The sequence below is a fragment of the Accipiter gentilis genome, chromosome 2 (assembly GCF_929443795.1).
Source record: "Accipiter gentilis chromosome 2, bAccGen1.1, whole genome shotgun sequence".
Lineage (NCBI taxonomy): Eukaryota > Metazoa > Chordata > Aves > Accipitriformes > Accipitridae > Astur > Astur gentilis.
The window spans coordinates 16,388,592-16,409,084 of NC_064881.1; positions in this window are offsets into that span (position 1 = coordinate 16,388,592).

The following is a 20,493-nucleotide window of genomic DNA, read 5'->3' on the forward strand; positions in this document are numbered from 1 at the left end:
AGAAAATACTTCAGGGGACTCAGCCATGTGGATTGAACTTTACCTGGAAGCTGCATTAAACTTTTCCAAGGCCTCTGGGGTTCAAAAGATGTAGGATGCCGTCACATTGATTAAATATCTGGGTCTTGACAGAAGGTCCATCACCTGTAACTTTGAAGGCCACAGATATGATGATGGAAGTATAAAAGCAGCCCACGGACCTGTGAATGGCAATGCATTACTTTTAAAAGATTGATATATTGTCACAGTAACACCTACCAGTAAGAGGAACTAATCTGCCAGAGGTTTTTCAGCATTCAGTTATCAAGTTGCTCCTACAGTGACTCTTGCTGCTGATACTGAATTATGTGGCTATAGGCATCCTGTAATGTGCTTCTTCCCAGCACATACAGAGCAATGTATAGGGAATTGCTTTCAACAGTTCACACTGGTGTCAATAAGCAGAAATTTTATTGAAAACTACAGGGTTGCTATGGTTGCACCCAAAATTAGGCATTGAGTCTCCATGAACTGGGTACTAAGGAGGGTCTTATAATTAATTCTTTTGTCTTGATTGCTTAAGCATGACCTCTTATAAATAAATATCATATTCTCTAGAAATAAAGCTGGGGTGTAGCACAGTCCAATAGCTAGAAAAAACTGGACTGATCATTTGAGAACTACACTTCTATGACCTGTATTGGCCTGGGCTCACCTACTGACCTCGGGAAGGTGAAGAGTTTTGAGGGTTTTTTTCCAGTTACAAAAGGAAACTCATTTTGTAGCTGACTTTACCCGGTAAAGTTTCTGGAAGCTGAATTGCTTCCTAACAGTGATATTACACAAATCTCTTGGCATGATCAGGTGTGCATGTGTACTCCTGGTTAAAAAGGTCTTCACCAGTGAGCTGAAGATCCCTGCCCCCAGCTGAGATGTGGTAACAGAGCAAGTACCTAGTGCTAACCAGCAGCACTACAAAGGAGCCAGTAAATTATTCTGTGATCCTGTCTAAGCCATCTCCATGGTACCTCATTTTCAGCAGACATGTGAGCTGACCTGTTTCCCTTACGTTGTGCCTCATAAGCATGAGTACAGTCCATTTTGGTATCTCCTCTGGCTTGGGGGGGAATTAACCACTGGGCAGAAACAGCGTTACATACAAGGCTAACAGGAGATAGGGGCTTGCCTGATCACAGCATCAGAGTGCTTTATAGCCTAATTACTGTTCTAATTAATTCCAGCAGTTTAAACATAGAGCCAACTCAGTGAAAAGTTTCTCGGAAAAACTACAGGTGTACAGACTGTAGTCTATTAACCTCACCAGTTCTGAGGAGGAATCCTGCCCATTTATCCACTGTATGTTTAATAACAGCTGAGATAGCTGCCGGACAGTAGGATAACACCAAATCAATAAGCAAAAGGAATATTAGCAATTGGTCTTTTGTTGTCATCCACCTGTAGCACCTCCTGGAGCACAAGATTATGGAGTTTAGGGGTAGGGACAAGATTAACAAATACTTACCACTTGTATAGTGCTGCAGATTGCATGTTAAAGATGCTGCCTCTGTCTGTCTTACTTGAAAAGTGATCACAACATCTCAGTGCAGGAAGTGGCTTTCAAAGACATGAGGAAAACTGAAGTAGATAGCAAGTAATGTGTGTTTGCATGCAATAAAAGCAATATTTCCTGGGCCTGCTGAATGTCTTTTCCAAGCATTTCCAACGAACCTGGTGCTCTAAAGCCAACTCAACTGCACGTAAGGCCAGTGGTGATAGACAAGGGTCCTTGCGTAGCTTTGCACCATCACAGTTACACTACCTTCTGGCATTTGTCTTATCTTCCTCACTTTGTTGTAGGATGTATGTCGGGATATATTTTTATACTTTTATGACAAGGTTAAGTTGACTTATTCAAGGCCCCAGTGATGAAGCACACATGCACAAAGAGACTTGATAACTTGGCTTTTGTGTTTCTAAAGTTGTTGAGCTACTGGGCCTCTGGAGCAACTTCAGTAAAGCCAGCAGCTAAACTCCTTGTCTGTGCAGTGGGGTGAGCATTGGCATCCTAAGCAATGCAAGTGGGGAAATGTCCTGATATCAGCTGAGACAGAGTTAATTTTCTTTCTAGTAGCTGGTATAGTGTTATGTTTTCAGTTCAGTATGAGAAGAACGTTGATAGCACACTGACGTTTTCAGTTGTTGCTAAGTAGTGTTTAGACTAAGTCAAGGATTTTTCAGATTCTCATGCCCAGCCAGCAAGAAGGCTGGAGGGGCACAAGAGGTTGGGAGGGGACACAGCCAGGGTAGCTGACCCAAACTGGCTGAAGGGGTATTCCATACCATGTGATGTTGTCACGCCCAGTATATAAACTGGGGGGGAGTTGGCTGGAGGGTCTGGATTGCTGCTCGGGAACAAACTGGGCATCGGTCTGTGAGTGGTGAGCAATTGCATTGTGCATCACTTGTTTTGTATATTCCAGTTCTATTAATATTGTCATTTATTATTGTTATTATTTTCTTCCTTTCTGTTCTATTAAACTGTTCTTATCTCAACCTATGAGTTTTACTTTTTTTCTGATTCTCTCCCCCATCCCACTGGAGGTGGGTGGTGGGTGAGCAATACATGGTGCTTAGTTGCTGGCTAACATTAAACCACGACAGGAAAAAAAGCAGATTTGCAGAGGCTTGTGTGTGGTTATTAGTGCAATACTAACCCATGTGGTAATTAGTTTGGGTATCACATCCAGGGCTCAGCAGGCCAGTCTCTCAGCTCAGCTATTGGATTATACCAACTCAGATCAGCCCCAGTCCCTCAAAAGCAAGCTACTATACCCTACTGCAGCTACTTTTGCAGCAGAGTAAAAACGATCAAGGTCATTTCATTTCCCTTTCACTTTGTAAACAAAGCACATCAGTTATGCTGTGTGATGGGATGGCCATGCAACCTTCAGTTGGATTCAGGATGTTTTCCCCACCAGAAATGCTGTGTCACTACGTCTGGCCTTCTCCTTAATTCCATTTAATGTAGTTATTCCCCTTCTAGAGCAGACACCCCCCAAGGCAGCGCATGCTACAGGTCAGCAATAGATGGTTCACGATGCCATGGCCTCATAAGGATTTCCAACAGTTGGCATGAGTAGAAAGAACCCAGAAGAAAAGAAGCTAGATCCTGGAGCCTGGTACACTCCTTCCTCTCTTCCACTCCTGCATCAAACCCTGAAACATTTTCTGCAGCCAAAAGGTCTTGCTGAATATTTGGTCGTCATCAGTTCTCCACTCATCCATGTCCTCAAACTTTTTAATGCTGCAGGGATAAGAGATTGTTACACTACCTACAGAAAATGATGACATAATAGTGGTGCTGTAGAAAACTCCAAATATACGGATATTTCAATTTATTTTAAGTGTTCCATCTGGAATATCATAATGCACTATTTACTGCTGTTCCTATATTTAAAACTGATAGGCTACACTTACAGCAGCTGTTAAGATAATAACCAATGGGGGACAGATTGATATATAACTTAATATGCCAGCCTTTCAAAAGCTCTTAAAATAGTTCAAACCCATTTCAGCTTCAAGGTTTACATATGCGCAGCCTTACAATTTCTAGGGCAAAAATCCTGTATAACTTACTGGGCCATTAAAATCCAAAGCATCACCTGAGACAGTCTGACCTAGGAATAGTGTGTTTACCAAATACACTGACATGTTGCCTTTAAAAATCTAAGAAAACATGAATTCCAGGTATGCTTTTTCCATCAGATCTAAAATTATTCCTCCTTTCTCTTTTCCCTTCTCCCCCTTTTAATTCTGAGCAGTTAGGCTTCGTCACTGGGGTTGATTTTTCACTCACACTTACACTGAAAACCTGCTGAAGTAAAGTCATCACAGAAATGCAGACCAAGACCCACGATTTCCACCTCAAAATGTATAATTCTTCATTCTTCCTTTAGGGTACCAGTCTTCTCTCACAAACCAAACATGGGGCAAAACCACCATTCTGTTGTGAACTCAATGAACACCATATCGGCATGCAGATACAGATTTCTTGCCCAGAAAACCTCTTTACCTCTCTGCTCCACACTACCAGGACCTCAGCAAATGTGCAGAGGAGCAGCACTAGGGAAACCCACCACCATTTTTCCCTGACAGCTGACACTCCAGCAAGAAGCATGAGGCTTTAAAGGGTAGAGACGGAAATAGATTTGATCTTAGGAAAAATCTGATTGGATCAACTTTATTGTATGAGGAGGTTTTAAGGAACAAATTAGCTAAACCCTGACTCGCTGTCACTGCCACCTGCACGCCATGGCTTCAGCATAGCCAGTCCTGTTCGGGGACAGGGATCTGACTACTTGGAGTTTTGAACTCTCTCTCTCTCCTGTTTTCATGAGTGTTCAAAAATACTTGTGATGGGGAATTTAACCCATTACTGCATGGTAAGATGAAGTAGAAAACTGGAGATGATCAGATACTCAAAGGTAACAGTCCATCTTCACTTTCTTACCCCATGGCTCCCTCCTTTATCATTACGGATGACTTGTTCATCTATCCATTTCCTTCACCTGATTTTCAGATGCTCTGGTCACTGGCTTGCCCCTCTGGATTGAATGGGAGCAGCCGACACCCGGCACTCAGAGTTTCTGATGAGATTGGCTTAAATGGAATTGCTTCTCTGGCGATGAAACTGAGAGCAGATTTTTCAGCCCCTTCTCTCTCACACCCTCTTTTTCTCACCACTCATCCCCCTCCTGCTTTAGGGTGCTTTAATGTGATAAGGTGCTATACACAGTTAGTTTAAGCTGCTGTTTTAGAATTGTTAGTGAGAGCTAGCTAACACATGTGCACTGTGCGTACATATTTTATTATTACCTTTCTAGCACAGTCAAGTCTATCAAAGGAAGTATGGCTTTATTTTACAGTTTTCCATTATATTTAATGTTTTACACCTCAGGAATGTTTTATAAGTAGGGCATAAGTTGTAGGAGCAATTGAATTTGAATCAGATACACAGTCTAACTCCAAGTCCCCTATTAACTTTTTCATCTCCCTGCAGAAGTTGTTTCTGTCCATATTTTTATTTCAGCTGGGCTGAGTGGGAGAAAGAACTCTAAGGGAGGTCTTAGCAGATGGTTGTCACAAACTGCATACGGCAATTGAGAATTAGTGTGCAAGCATATGCAACCTGGTACAGTATGAAACATTCCAGCATATGAACACTGAAGTAAATCAAGCTTGGACAGGATTTTTTTTTTTTTATTATGAAAATTAGAATTTAGTTTCTCTTTTCATCTGCACATATGGATCTCAGGGTTTTGCAACATATGGGGCTGAACTCTGGACTTAACCATGACTCCTTGGAAATATAGGTAGTTAAACTTAGTGCAAGTTTGGTTCACTAAGTTTAATGTAAAAATAAAACATGCACAAATACAAACACAGCCATTGTGCATACATATATATATGTGTGTGTATATGTGTTTATATAAAACACCTAATTTTACCTTCATCATTCGCATTGCTCCACACACTCCCTAAATAATCTGTGAAAGAAACCTAGTGAAGAAAAGAATGGAGAAGAAAGGTGATTCCAAAAATGATAACTTGGGTACATGTGTTATTAGGTTTTTGTTTTGGTTTTTTTTTTCCTTTAGAGAAGCAGCACCTTTTCTGGAAAAAATGACTGGAACAGAAAAAATATCAAGTGGGGGAGCAAACATCCTTTTGTAGGTCATGCTTTAAACAAGCAGGAGGAAGGTTTTTGATACTCTGCCTTGAGATATGGCAATGTTCGAGCAGGTCTCTGCCTGAGGAGGGGTTCAAGGAGAACCTGTTCTCCTGTGCCCTGTTTCCAGGCTGCAGGAATGACCCTGGTCCAGGCTGGTGTCACCCACTTCCCCTTGCCTCCCTCCCTCTTGTCCTCTCTGTGTTCAGGGTGCAGAGCAAGGGAGCAGGGGAGCGATTTCAGGAGTGGGTTTTGCTGTGAGGGAGGTTCCTGGAAAACACGCCTCAACGCTGTCTTAACCTTCCCACTTGCCCTTCTCGCTAAGTTATGGCAGAAAAATAGAGCTGAAATGGAGAAAGGGGAAAGAATGCAAATACTGGCACACAAGGAAATACTGCATTACATATTGGTCGACCAAAACACAAATCAACTCAAAACTACAGGAGTCCACCAACATGCACATAAATCATTTATAACGATAATCCAAGGCTAGGTCCAAATCTCATTAAAGTATATGAATCCTTAATCTATTTTGGCAAAAAAGAGCCAATACACATTTTTTCTTTTTATCATAAATTACAGTTCTGTGGCACTGTGCAAATATTACCAAGCTGTAAGACAGCTGTGCTCCATTAAAATGTGTAATGGTCGCTGATTTCTTACAGCACATGGTCATCAGGCTGAATCTACAGCCAGTAATTAGGAAGATGAAATGTTTAATTGTGCCTTAATTTTGATAAAATTTATCTGTCACACATCCCGTAGTCAAGCAGTATGCTCACAAATCAATGTCATCAGGCCCGAGCAAGAACTGAAGCACCACACTCTTGTTCCTGACAGATTCATTTGAATATCAAACTGCTCCGGATGAGCCACCAGACTAGCAAAACAAGTAAAAACTTTCCCGATGAGCATGGCTCCTGTGGCATATGTCTCACCACCTAGGCTGAAGACACAGAGGTCAAAGCAAAAGGCGAGTAGTTGCCTTTCGTCTCTCGCTCAGCAAGTTCCCTGAGCACAGTAGCCCACCTAAGAATTTTTCAAAAGCCAAAAAACTTCCTATCGACTACTTAATCAAGCCTCAAGGGTTGGGAGGTGGTGGGGCCAGGCAGTGGTTTTCACTCCTTATTTCCCCCCCTCTTATTTGTTCTCCTGCTGAAAAACCATGTGAGGCAAAGTGAGCGTCCATTGTGTAGGCGAGAGGCAATCACTCACTTCCCTGCTGGCAGTACAGCAGTGCACATTACAGCAACCAGTCATGTGCAGATTATTACCACACATATGCATTATTATTTTTTTTTCTTTTTTTTTTTACACCGGAGTCCACATGGCGTATCAAAATGGTAGAGCACTGCCTGAATAGTGCCCAGTTCCATTTTTAAAAATGTGTGCTTTGCTTTTAATACATCCAAATATGGGACCCATTTTGTTCATGAATGAATTTTTTTCTTTCTTTCTCTCTCTCTCTCTCTTTGAATCAGACTAACAGGAACGGTACCCAAGATAGACCGACTACTTTACCATGATGGTGGGCACACTGGCCTCTGCTCAAAAATGCTTCTTAATTGTTTTCTAAGAGCCATTGTTGATATTGCCCATCTGTCCTACTGGAAGATACAGTTGTAGTGTAATTGCACCCCAACTACAGGGAATGAACCCAGCAGTGCTGGATTAATGAACATAAGCCTGCCCCTGCTTGAGCAAAAAGACAGTGCCCATAACTTCAGATGCTGTAGCTGACCCAGAAGCATTGATACATGGTCCAGACAGTCTCGGGGAAGGAAGGATAACATTGGTCTTCCTATGGGTCACAATGCAACAGAGGCTACATAGAGACCTTGGTAGCAGGAGTGAGAGCAGTTTTTATCACCTCCCTGATTTGGAGCAAAAGCACAGCAAGTCTCAGGTATCATATGGTTTTGGGGTTAAAGAGTTTACCACCGTGTCTTCACTGGACCAAACCTCCTGGTGCTGCGAATCCAGTTTCCCTTTTGCACCTATTAAAGGATGACTCTCTATGTGTCCCAGCAGAAAGCAAGAGCCCCATTTTTCTTCCCCTAAATTAGACCCCTGTACACACAGCCATGTATTCTGCAGATAGCTGTAAACAGAAGATTATTGAAAAAGTGGTAAAAAGGCAGCTTTGGTAGCATCTGCAATTCTGATAGCCAATTCAGAGTGCCAAAAACTTGGGGCTGTAGTCAGTCTGCTGTTAAGACAGGAGATTGCATATACTGGGTCGCTTACTAGTCTCATTTTCTCTACAAAACAGTCAGGTGTCAATCCTTGTTCTTTTAAATCTGAGAGCAGGTTTTGCTAACCATCCCCATGAGGTCCCGTTAACCTACCTGCTGATTATATTGCCTTTGCAGTTTTTCTACCATTCCTACTCGAGACCCAGAAGATGCTCTGGAATGATTGATCAAGGGCCCCAGCTGGGGTTGTCCCATGAAATCCTGTTCTCCCTCTGTCTGCTTAACCTTCACATGAGCTTGATTTTAAAAAGTCTGCCTAGATGAGGGACCAGAAAGTTAACATCTCTGCAATAGCAGTCATAGTAAGCATATGAATGTGCTCCTGTCTTGTTTGTAATAACCTTACTGTTGCATTTTTGCTGTGAATATAAAATGTGTGGGTTTTATCTGACCTCTCTGAGACAGCCTTAGTCTTAATCTGAAGCATGCCATTTATCTGAAATGAGTTATTTTACCTCCATTCTAGAGTTCTCTTATTCTTTTCCACAACCAGATGCCAGCTTTAGCAAACGTTAGAGGCCTGGTCTCTCTTTTCTTCAACAACATTTCACATAACATTTTGATTTAATTTTACAATGAAATATTAAATAATCAGATTTACATTGTAAGAATTAGTCACATTCTTTGAAAATCAGTTAGCTGCTGTGAACAAGTCAGTTGTTGGGGGGGTTTCTTCCCCAGTTTAGAAGCATATGTTTACAGATAGATACTAACTGTATCTTTCAGACACAATCTTCAGCTGCCATCCAGCCCTTTGTATGTTCCAGATTGCATTATCATAACATACGCTAAACAGGACTACACACTAAAACAATCACAGAAACTGGAGCTGGGGCAGAATTGTTGCTTGCTCTCCACCAGCATAGCTCTAGCACTGTGCCATGGCCAGCACACCCTGACTATGGGCTTGACAGTGTTGACTTCACAGCACTAAAAGGCTTAAAGCCCACCTCCTGGAGAGGGCTTTCTATCTCCTATCTCTTGCTGCGAACAGCAGGAATTTATTTATTTATCTGTAATTTATTCTTTATCTTGAGTTTATTTCTTGCACGGTATTGACGTAGGAGAATCTGCTCACCTTCCCAACCTGGTTTTTGACAAGATGCTGCTTGTAACATACAGAGTGTTGTAATGTAAAAGGAATTGCTTTGGTTTATTCTGAATTGTCACATTTAGGGTTTCTCTTGAGTCTGTGCATTAGGACCGCTTCCACCAAATAGAAAGCTCTGCCTTTTTTTTTAAATCTAGATAAATATTGAATCTTCAAAATCTTGTAAAAATATCATGGGTGACAAAAAGGCATAAAACCACGTGATGATGTTATCTTCATCAAAAATCTTGCAATTCTGTCTGCAAAACCAACAAAACCCAAGGTATACAAACTAAACTAAACTCATCAGGTCCTTCTACCCTGGATAAAAACGTAAGTAGAATAATGCTGATTTTGTACTTCTAGCCTGTTAGGAAAGTTTGACTTAATCAACAAGAATGTACTAAAACAGTTGTTGGATGTAAAAATCATTGAACAGATATGCAGGATTTTTAACAATGGACAGAATCATGAGCTCCACCACTCTCTCTTCTCTGATTTTATTATTACTGTTATGCATCATTTGGATACACCCCCTCTCCCCCACGACAGAGCACTCTTAACAAACATTAGTTTGGAGTAAATGTGAGATCTTCAATTGTAAGTGCTGGAAAGGAAGGCAGGAGATATTCCATTAGAGCTTTCATTTCATCAGCCTCTTCTGAAATGTTCTTCCTTTGCTTCATTCCCTTTTATATTTCACTACAGTACTGGCAGCTATAGTAAAAAAATTTCTTACCTTTTTTGAATCATTTTTCAGTTTTGTTCAGTTTGGTTCCAGTTCTTTGATGTTAATGAGATTACAGATTTTAACAGTGATTATGACAGTGTTAGCAGCCTATAATCTATCAAATCCCTCAGAAGTCTGTTTTAGCTAAGGTTTCTTATATAATTGTCTGGTTTACTTATTTACTTAGTTAATTATATGAATTTAGTGCCTTCTTGCAACAGTTCAATAAGTAAAGCTTGCAATCAAAATATTTTTGATTACCAACACAAATTTCAAGATCTTTGAGGTAGTCAACCATAAAGTTATAAATCCCCTCTGAGGTAGTCAAACATGCAGGTAGCTATGCTGTTACCATCAGTGTTATCAGAAGATGACAGTCCTTCTTTTTCTTTTTTGGGGGTTGTTGGGTTTTTTCCCCAGACAATCCACAACAGGGGGCTTGGTGGGGGACATTTTCAGCGTGTATGAAGTCTCTGGCAGTTTCTTCATGGGCTTCTAGATCGATGTAAATGATCTGTAGCTGCAACCTCAATGTAACATGTTCACACCCGAGCAGTACTCTCACCACTTACACTAAATGTTTTTTTGTCTGAGGAGTGACAAAGTCTTTTTATTGTTTATTTATATTAGAGTACCTACCTGCACAGATAATGAAAAATGGGTGCCTGCCACAGACAGCTCACAGCCTGGCTTTCTGAAGAGACAAAACACATGATGGAAAGAGACAAATAGTGTGGGTAAGTGAGGAAATGAAAAAATAAAAATGTTTTGCCATGTAAAAAATAGACTCCTCTCCCTCTGCTTAGTCATTGTCAACTGGCATTCTTCTGCTGACATTGTGTTAAAAACTAATTGTAAAGATGAAATTACAGGAGCATAGCATGGCAGATTTCTGGATTTAGACAGAAGCTTTTTCCTAAGTATAACAAATGCTGATAAAAAGAGGGTAATGATGTTCTTTGTCAAAATCTCTGAAATTTTTGAGACAATATTAGCACTTTCAACCCAGTACTCTGTGATTATCCTTCTAAACACCAAAGTGTGAATTCCTTCTGATAGCTTCCAATTAAAAACAAGATGCTCCTGTAACCATAAATAAGATCATTCTACGATTCAATTGAGGTCAAAGCTAATTCCTTTAACTATTCCTTCACAGCATTCTAGTCTAGTTTCAGTTTGCAAAGGGAACAATCAATGTGAAATGCATCAAATACAGATTTGAATACCTCGTATTGCATGGGTCTGGCTTGGGTTAATTTGTGTCCATCAATCTTGCTTGGACATTATCTCTTCCCTCTGTCTTTTTCTCCCAACTTTATAACTGGCAGGATATGAGAAGACTGCCATTCCCTTGGGGAGCTCTGTTAAGGTCAATGAAGTGCCAGTGGATGCAGCAAGCTGCCTTAAATACCAATTGCAGAAGTGTTGCAGGACTACAAATTCCATGATGTTAAAAATCAGTGCTTGGTTAGTTTTTGTGTTTGTAAAGGGGGTAGCGCAATGGTACCCCCTCCTCGTCGATCTTCAGATGATACAAACATGCAAATTAATCATCAGTAATGTAAAGATGTTATACAAACCTACATTTCACTTGGCAGCAACTGAACCAAAAAAAAAAAAAAGTCGTTAGAATTCACCAAACACGCTAAAGAAGTCTGACAAATTCTGTAAATGAACATATGAGAGGTCATAACTATCACAGCCAATATCATGATCTTACTCCAGAACGGTGCATTGTCTGTCCTGCTAAAATGCTGATGAAAGGAAAAAAAAATTTCCAAATCTTTAAATCCTCACCTTTTGGGGATCTTTTTGACTGGTTTTTGTAAGACGTCAGGAAATCAGTATCAATGGGTTAGTAGAATGAGAACTAAAATGTACAAGAATGACTGCAAGGTGAAGAAAGTACACTTCAAAATTATTTGGAAGAAAAAGAATGTGATGCTTGCATAATGCTCAAATTAGTCATTTTACAATAGCTTTTAAGTATGTTTTCCCTACCCACATTCTTTGGTCACTGCTTTCTATAGAAGAGTACTGGTATTAAGATAACACCTGAAGGAAACTAGTTATAATTAGTGTCTTTTTTGTCTATGAATTTTTTACTCATCTAATCAGAGAGAAGGAATAATGCAATGTAATTAGAAGACCATGGAGCCCCCAAAGAGGGAAAAGATGTTTCAAATAATTTGCAGTTAAGCAAACAACTTTTGCTATTTGCAGTATCAGCATACAGCATTTCATGTGCTGAACAAATCTAGAAAATACCAACTGTTTTGAGGAAAACCCTTAGAAAAGAAGGGTGAAGTCTGTTGAATACATTTTCAACATAAACCGTTCATCCATTTCTATTTCGGATTTATTTCTTAGCACCCTGGTTTAGAAGGCTACAAGCCAATACTTGGTTGTAGTCCAACAACATCCCACATCCCCCGGGCAGATGATTTTACATTATAATAAATTAATATATTTTAGAATGAAAGCCGCACATGAACCTACAAAAACCTCTGCCAAACAAGGTGCCCTTACTCCTAGGGCAGCATTTGGAGCTGGGGACAGAAAGGTACCGACACACTATTCTTAAGGAACATGCTTAAATTCAGGATTTTCTGGATTATCAGGACCTGGCACAACCCCAAGTATCTGAAAGCTGCTTCCTCAGAAGAATGGGCTCCACAGTACAGACGGCGGGAACAAAGCCTCATCTCCAGCCTGCGTAACACAGTGTCCATCTGGATTGTGGCCACGGCGGCGAGTGACGGGGGCGAACGGAGGAGCGGGCCCAGCCTACAGGTCCCCACTTCAGTGAGCCGGTGGTAGCGCACCTCGGCAGAAGAGGCTCCGCTCGGGCCAGCCAATCTGCCTCTCTGCAGTTGTATGGGCTACATACCATAACGCCACAAGCTGCCACGCCGTCGCCTGCGCCGGTCTTCCACGGCAGCGCGTGCCTGAGCCTTGCCATGCCTCAGCTCTGCACTTTTACCCTGACTGCGGAGGGGGAGCAGCGGGTGCGTCCTAGAAAAGGACAAAAAAACCTCTGACCTGTTGGACTCTTTGTTACCAGGTGTAAAGACTGAAAGTAAGGAGGTAAATGCAAACCCCATGGAAGCACCTCTGTGGTTTCAGTAAAAGGACATTCAAATTACACTGTACCTTAAGACAGGCTCAGCGTCTAAATTTCTAACCTGCCGGGTGAACGTGACGTTTCCCGATCCAATGGTGCGTTGGGGACTTGCGAGTATCTGCCACACGATCAGAGCTTTGCTTTCAGGGAGCGCTGTTAGACTCGTCGTATGTGCAATAATTGGCTTTTGTTTGAGCTACTTGGACCAGAAAAAAAAACTTCTCCTGCGCTGACCCTGGGCGCCAGCCATATTGAAGTATGAAGGGTTGTTGGCCTGCGGTGCCAACATACTCCACCTTCACGGGGAGGCCGTGCCCCTCACGCTCCAGCAATGCCAGACGGCGCTCGGATGAGGCGGGCTGGGTCTGGCAGGTGGCGGCACAGGAGGTAGTAAGTGAGAGCAGCACAGCATAACTAGCTGTAGCGTAGCAGTAGAATAATATCCTCGCGTCCTCAAAACTGTAGGAGTGTTTTTGACTTTGACTGCTTCCAATACCTAACAAATATGAGATCATGGCTTCTGGCATAAAAAGGGCAAATTCGTAGCCATGCCGGTAAGACTGCCAGTGGTGGGAGGAGGTGTCACCCACCCTGCCCCAACAGGTAGTCCGTTGACTTCAAACTGGCATCAACTCCTCCTCTGTATGCTGACCCAAAGCTCTTTATATTTGCCCAGTCTACAACCATGCAAGCCAGCAGCTCCCACAAAGGGGTCCTTCATGTGACAAATCCCCCTTTCTTTTCGACTGGGAAGAGCAGTGTGGTATGCGACATCCTAGGTTGGCTTTGTTTGCTGTTTTAACTCTTTGCAGTAAATCACTCTTTGTTCTCAAAATGTGCTCCTTCTAAGGAACACAGATCTGGGGAAGCAAACGAGCAAAAATTGAAATGTGAGAGCAGAGGCAGGCGAGCTTACAAGCGCTGGGCCCAAACACAGCTAGACAACTTCACTATGCAATAAAAGTCTATGAATAATTGATTTCACTAGCTGAAATGAAGATTGGTTTTTGAAAAGCTGGTTTTGGTAGCAAAAATAGAAATACTCTGAACTGAAAAATGTCACAGTGCAACATTTTACCAAAATCATCCTCCAAAATGTGTACAAACTCCCCATTTTCCAATGATAAGTATTTCAGCACCTAACTTTTTTTTCCAGAAAATCCTTGTCTCTGCCAGGTAGTTTAAGGGAGAGCAAGTTTAAAGCAGGGGTTTGCACTCTGGAGGATCTACCTATCCCATCGGTAACTGTGGCTGTGACTCACAGGTGAGAGTGCCAGAAGGTAGGATTAAGCAAATGGCTCTAAACTTCAGTGACACATATTGTTCTGTTGGATGCATGCCCAAAAACAAAGGAGAGAGAAAGTGCGTGTGCGTGAGTGTGTGTGTAAAAAATGTTACAAATTCATATCATCATGCTGATATTTGCATTCTTTCTGGGAGACCAATAGAAAATAGGGATTATTTAGATTCACTGCAGTTATAGGGAGAATGTGGTCATGAACTGTGTTTTATGAGTCCTCCAGACCAATTTGGCCTTTCACTTGGCTAAGCATTTGGCGAACAGAGTTGTGAGATGCTGAGGTACAAGCAGCATGGTCAAAAATGTACAGGTGCAGTAATAGCACGATGAATGAGACATCCTGTTTACATCAGGTAGCAGGGGAAGGGCATCAGCCGATGAGGATTTTCGGGCACTTCTGTGTACCCTAGCTGAAACGAAGGAGGGATCTGAAAGGTCTTTTATTCTGTAATTTGGGCTCTAGAGCAAAGAGGCAAAATGACATTGATTGAAAAAGTTAATTTCTGGTTGTTCTTGGTGCAAAGAATTCTCCCAGCAACAGAATCTGGTCCACGCACAAGAGCCACAAGTATGCCAATGGATAGTCAGCTGGGAGTATGCCAGAAAACCAGTATGTGGCTCAGGGGAACCTGATCTAGAGAAATTCTCTTTTGTCCTCAAAAAATGCTTGCGAAACAGAAGCTGGCTGCTGGTTTCATGGTTGTGCTGCTGATTGGTTCCATTTTCACTTGCAAGCCTCCATTGGTATCAGCTGTATTGATGTTTGCCTTTGAGTTCAGGTTAGCAGCTGCATGATTCTCTCCTCTCACAGTTAATACTGAAACATTCAACAGGAAAACTTGAGGAATTGTTTTGCACTTTGAGGAAGCAATAAAGGGAAGAGAAGAAGGGTAAAGTAAACAACAGATAAAACCAACAACACCCAGCCATTTTGGAGAATGAGCCAAATGTGAACAGAGCAGAAAAAAAGGTTAAAGCCTCTAGAAGTTAGAAAGCTAGTCTGCAGCTCTGGGCACAGGATTCTACATTTCTCGCACTTTATGCTTCTCCCTTCTGAATCCTTCTGCTGGTAAGTGTCATACATTATTATCAACTTCTGTGTTACCATGGAGAAAGAGAGATGGGAGAGAACGAATGCAAAAAGACAATGGTAGAGAACAATTTATTTCAGAAACAAAACTCAGTGCTTTTAGAGACAGCATCTACCTTTGAAGGTACAACGGAAACACTCAAAAAAAGGTCTTTACTTTTAATGGAAAGTTGGCAGTGAAGAATATTTTTAAATACCATAGCAGAAAGGGACTTCTGAAGAAATTTATTGTAGCTATGGAGTTACGTAATTGTGGTTTTGGTCAAACTGCACTTCTATTCTGGGGAGAGACACTAAAAAGGCATACAATGGTTCTCTAGGCTTTTTTTCTTTAAGAATTCTCAACAGAATTTCTTCAGTTCCCAGGTAAGAAGAAACTGGGCATTTGTTGTTATATTTAAATGTAATTTCTGTAAATGTAACCTCAGATCTGAAAAAAACCAAGCTATATTCTTTATGGCTTAAGTATCACCACAAACAGCAAAACGTCTGAAAGGCATATTCTGTTCTTCATTTACCTCTGTTCAATGCCACAAAAGTCAGATAATCCAGAATGCAAGATGCAAGCAAACATCCAGTTTGCACTGATACCTGTGCTAATACTTCAGTGAGTATAAAAAGGAAGAGGAATCAAAATGCACTCTTCTTTTTGCTAAAATATCTACGATCCTGATTCAAAGTAGGCAAAGATTTGATGAACAAGAAGTGAAATCAAGCTTTATGGTGCAGTGAGATTGCCAAGTCAGAAGTTTCTTTACTTCCCATGGGAGTCACATATTCTCTTGTCAGCATATTTACAAATCATAGAATCATAGAATCATTTAGGTTGGAAAAGACCCTTAAAATCATCGAGTCAAGCCGTAAACCTAGCACTGCCAAGTCCACCAGTAAACCATGTCCCTAAGCACCACGTCTACACATCTTTTAAATACCTCCAGGGATGGTAACTCAACCACTTCCCCAGGCAGCCTGTTCCAGTGCTTGACAATCCTTTCAGTGAAGAATTTTTTCCTAATATTCAGTCTAAATCTCCTCTGGTGCAACTTGAGGCCATTGCCTCTTGTCCTATCTCTTGTTACGTGGGAGAAGAGACCAACACCCACCTCACTACAGCCTCCTTTCAGGTAGTTGTAGAGAGCGATAAGGTCTCCCCTCAGCCTCCTTTTCTCCAGGCTAAACAACCCCAGTTTCCTCAGCTGCTCCTCACAGGACTTGTTCTCTAGACCCTTCTTCACCAGCTTCATTGCTCTTCTCTGGACACGCTCCAGCACCTCAATGTCTTTCTTGTAGTGAGGGGCCCAAAACTGGACACAGTATTCGAGGTGCAGCCTCACCAGTGCCAAGTGCAGGGGGACGATCCCTTCCCTAGTCCTGCTGGCCACACTATTTCTGATGCAAATGTTGACAAGTACTTGTATTTGCCACAAATTCTGCACCAATAGCTTTTTCTATTTAAAATATTGCATTTGGTATAATGACTATTTTATTGTGAAATAAGTACTGTATATTTGACTAGAGTGTTTTACTAAGGTTGGGCTCGATGAGTGTACATTGATTATCATATCACACACCGGAGCTGATAGATCTGGTCTGGTATTTGTTGAAGCACTACATTCATCGGGCGATGAAGCCCTGCAATAAAGAGAAACTAATGGAAGCAATTAGGAAAGAACACCTGTCGGTGGAAGACTGCAACCTCTACATTGACCATAGCCAGAAATTGCTCCCAATTGTTATTCACAACAATGGAAGGCCTCTGGACTGTGAATGCAGGCAATGATGGACTGCAATAAAATTTGCAAATGAGTTTTCACATTGTCCAATAAAATTCTATGACTTTGTCAATCTGTGTTGACACAGACCAACACAGGGCTAAACAATTAAATTATGTAAGAAAGGTGCTAATCACTACTGTCAGTGAAAACTATCTTTGCACTTCTGAAGGACCTGGGTCAAAATTTTCCATTGGTCACAAATGGGCCTGAGTCTTTTGGTTTTATCCTAATCTCTGGTGGAAGTTTAGCCTTATTAGGCAGGTTAGGTCAGCTAGTGTTCTCTGTTCCACATGGAGGACTGTTATAACAAAGTTATCTGTAAGTCAGTCAGCCATGGCAGCAAAGTTGTAAGGAAAGTGTCTTTCTTCACTGCATGGCTTTAGCCAGCAGATGACACAGAACTGCTCATTTTACTAGCAATGTATTTTATTTGTTACCTGAATTGTAGACATAAACTCTCCACAAAAGGAGCAATTTTTTACTTTAAGAACTAGAGGGGCTGTTAGAAAGAGATATTCAGGTAAAAGCATATGCTTCTCTTCCAGTCCTCAGCTGGACAATAAATCTTTGACACAGTTTAATTATTCAGCTTTCCCTGTGAAAATAGGGGAGGGGAGGAGATGCAGCAATGGCATTAGAAAGGGAGGAAGGGGTATGGGGAGAGAAAAAAAAAAGATGCTAAGAGGAGTCTGTTTGCAGTGGCATCCACCGACTCAGCACGCTGTAATGCATGTGAACCTTGAAAGACCTCTGAACATCAGATCTTCATGTCCTTCAAATGACCATGGTATTGACAAAGGAGAGACTGGTAGGACTGGCACAAGACCTCCAGTAGAAACCTGAGAATTCAATCGAATGTTGCTTTTGAAATTGTTATCACCAAAACCTCACAGAAAAATATTCCTCCTAGTTTATAATTGAGTGACTTTTTTCTTATAATTAGTCAGTGAAATGTGTGTATTGCAATTGTTCTGGAGAGAACAAGCAATTCCCTTTCCTTTAAATATACTTCCCCTCACTGCTGTAATGTAACTAAATGAGACTACTTCATGCCTCCAAAAAAGCCAACCACAATACAACAGTTTAATCAATAGACTAAATTTAATTCCATAATAATGACCTGACTCTTCAGGGCCTAATTTTCTGTTCTGTACAGATAGTAGGACCCAATTTTTGGTAGGTGCAAGTGTTTGCATACAATGAAACACAAATTTACATATAGAAACTGATGAATTAGAAATCCATTAAAGAAATAAAAATTCTTAAGTAATTAAAATTAAAGCAACACTGTTTTTCTTGAGTAGAATCTTGTACCCATAATTTCATTGTGCTTTTTAGAAGGCAGATAATTACTACATTTCATTCTCTCTCTTCTTTTCTCCATCTTCTCTTTTTTTATTATTTTTCCAGAACCAGGTACAGAAGAGATTTCTGCAGATGTGTTCACAGTCTGAGATATTCCACAGGATCTTCCAATTAAGTAGACTACTTCTGAGAATAGCTTTTACTCATGATGTAGGAAGCATTAAGAAGAGGTATCAAGACAGTTCTCTCAATTATTTATTCAAAACAGTGGCTTGTAGCAGAAACATGCTTCTTACTCTCAGTTCCAACCAGTCCAAACTATGCATGGAAGCTGATACCTGTCTGATAATTTGACAGATTTCACACATAGAAATACAACATTTTATTGAATCAATCTGAAGGTGTGTCTTAAATTCCCACTCTCATTGAGCAGAAAAATAAATGGTTGCTTGGAATAAAAGTTTTCAACAACAAAGATTATAAACAACAGATTTACTGTAGGTTCTGTGGCATGAATAAAGAAATATATAAGGATTTTGTGAGTAACTGTGTTTCCTCTACATTAGTCTTTTCTTGTAGCGAGCTATGAAAGTGAGAAATAGTAGAAGGGAAATGAACATGTTCCCCTCCTTCTTCAAATGTGGAAATTCATCACATATTTTGCAAGACAAGGCAAGTGCACAAACAGTTGAGGATGAGTCAGCACTTCACCCATCCAACAGAGGAGGCCAGCCATGTACAGCCTGGAGAACAGATCTTAGCAGTGCACAGAGACTACACATGGGCAACAGACACAAGCTGCAGCGAGGGAAATTGCAGTGAGATACCAGGAAACAAACATTCACTGCAAAGGAGGTCAAACACTAGAACAAGTTACCCAGAGAAATGGTGGAACCTCTGTCCTTGGAGATACTCAGACTTGTCTGGACAAGGTACCTGATGCAAAGGGCCTTGCTCTGTGCCTTTTTATGAGTCTACAGAGCTACCTTGCAAGTTGCTAGAAAGAGGAAAGCTGTACCCCCCTCCCCTTACAGTTTCTTTAAAAAATCAGTAACGTTACCTCTTCCTTGAGTCACTGTGAAAAAAAATGAAAATGGTGTTTGTAATGGAGCAATCTGCCTATAACCTGTGTTCATGTCCACAAAGTTTACTGTAGTTAGGAGGAAGATGAGGTCAAATTACTCACTACTAATCCTTGAAATAAAAAGATGACTGAATACAAAGCAAGAAAGAGAAATACAAAACCCCATCTTTTCCAGAGAGGGAGATCTATCACTCTCTGGACACACAGACCCATAGTGAGATCATGATGAGAACATATGAGTCATGATGAACACCTCTGGGATTAATTTTTTTATGAGAATGGCACCAGATCACAGATAATGGCATACATGTTTAATGATAATTTCACCAAATGGGCTACCTTTACCTTCTTTTTTCTCTTTCTATTTTCCTTTGGGGAAATTCTGTTCATCAGCAAACGTGCAGATAGACGGACTGATACAAGACTGCATGGGTGCTCTCTTTTTCTCTCATCAATAAACATTTAACAGCCTTTAATGCCTTAATATACCTTCAAAATGCAAAATAACTGTTTATGTTATAGGCAGTTGTTTTACCTGAGCCAGATGATAACTAATTGTTCCTCCTGGGATTGTTTCCAGCATAAGCCTTATTCTGAAACATGCTTGCCTTGTCTGCAGTCTAGTTCCGTTGTCTGATAATGTGCTAATGACCAGCATGGATGGGCTATTCATCTGGCGGTTGTTGAATGTCATTTAAGAACTTTGGTCTTCTCTCTTTGGTTTGGATGTTCCTTGGCTTAAGCTAAGTTACAGCTGAACAAAAATGAATACTTTCGTTTTACGATGACAGTCTGGCAGCCTTATTCACATTGAATAGTTCTTTGCTCTCGGAGTAATCTCCTAAAATGTAGAAACTTAGTTCGTTCTGCAGAGGTTGATCTGCACAGGACAAGGTGCAAGGTTAGAGCTTGAGATGGGACACCTGGCAAACAAGTGTGGCACAGTACAGCACTCTAAGAAATCATTTAGAGTGAAATTATTTGTGATTTGCTATATGCACAGAGGTCTTCCTGCATAAAAACTTCAAGAATG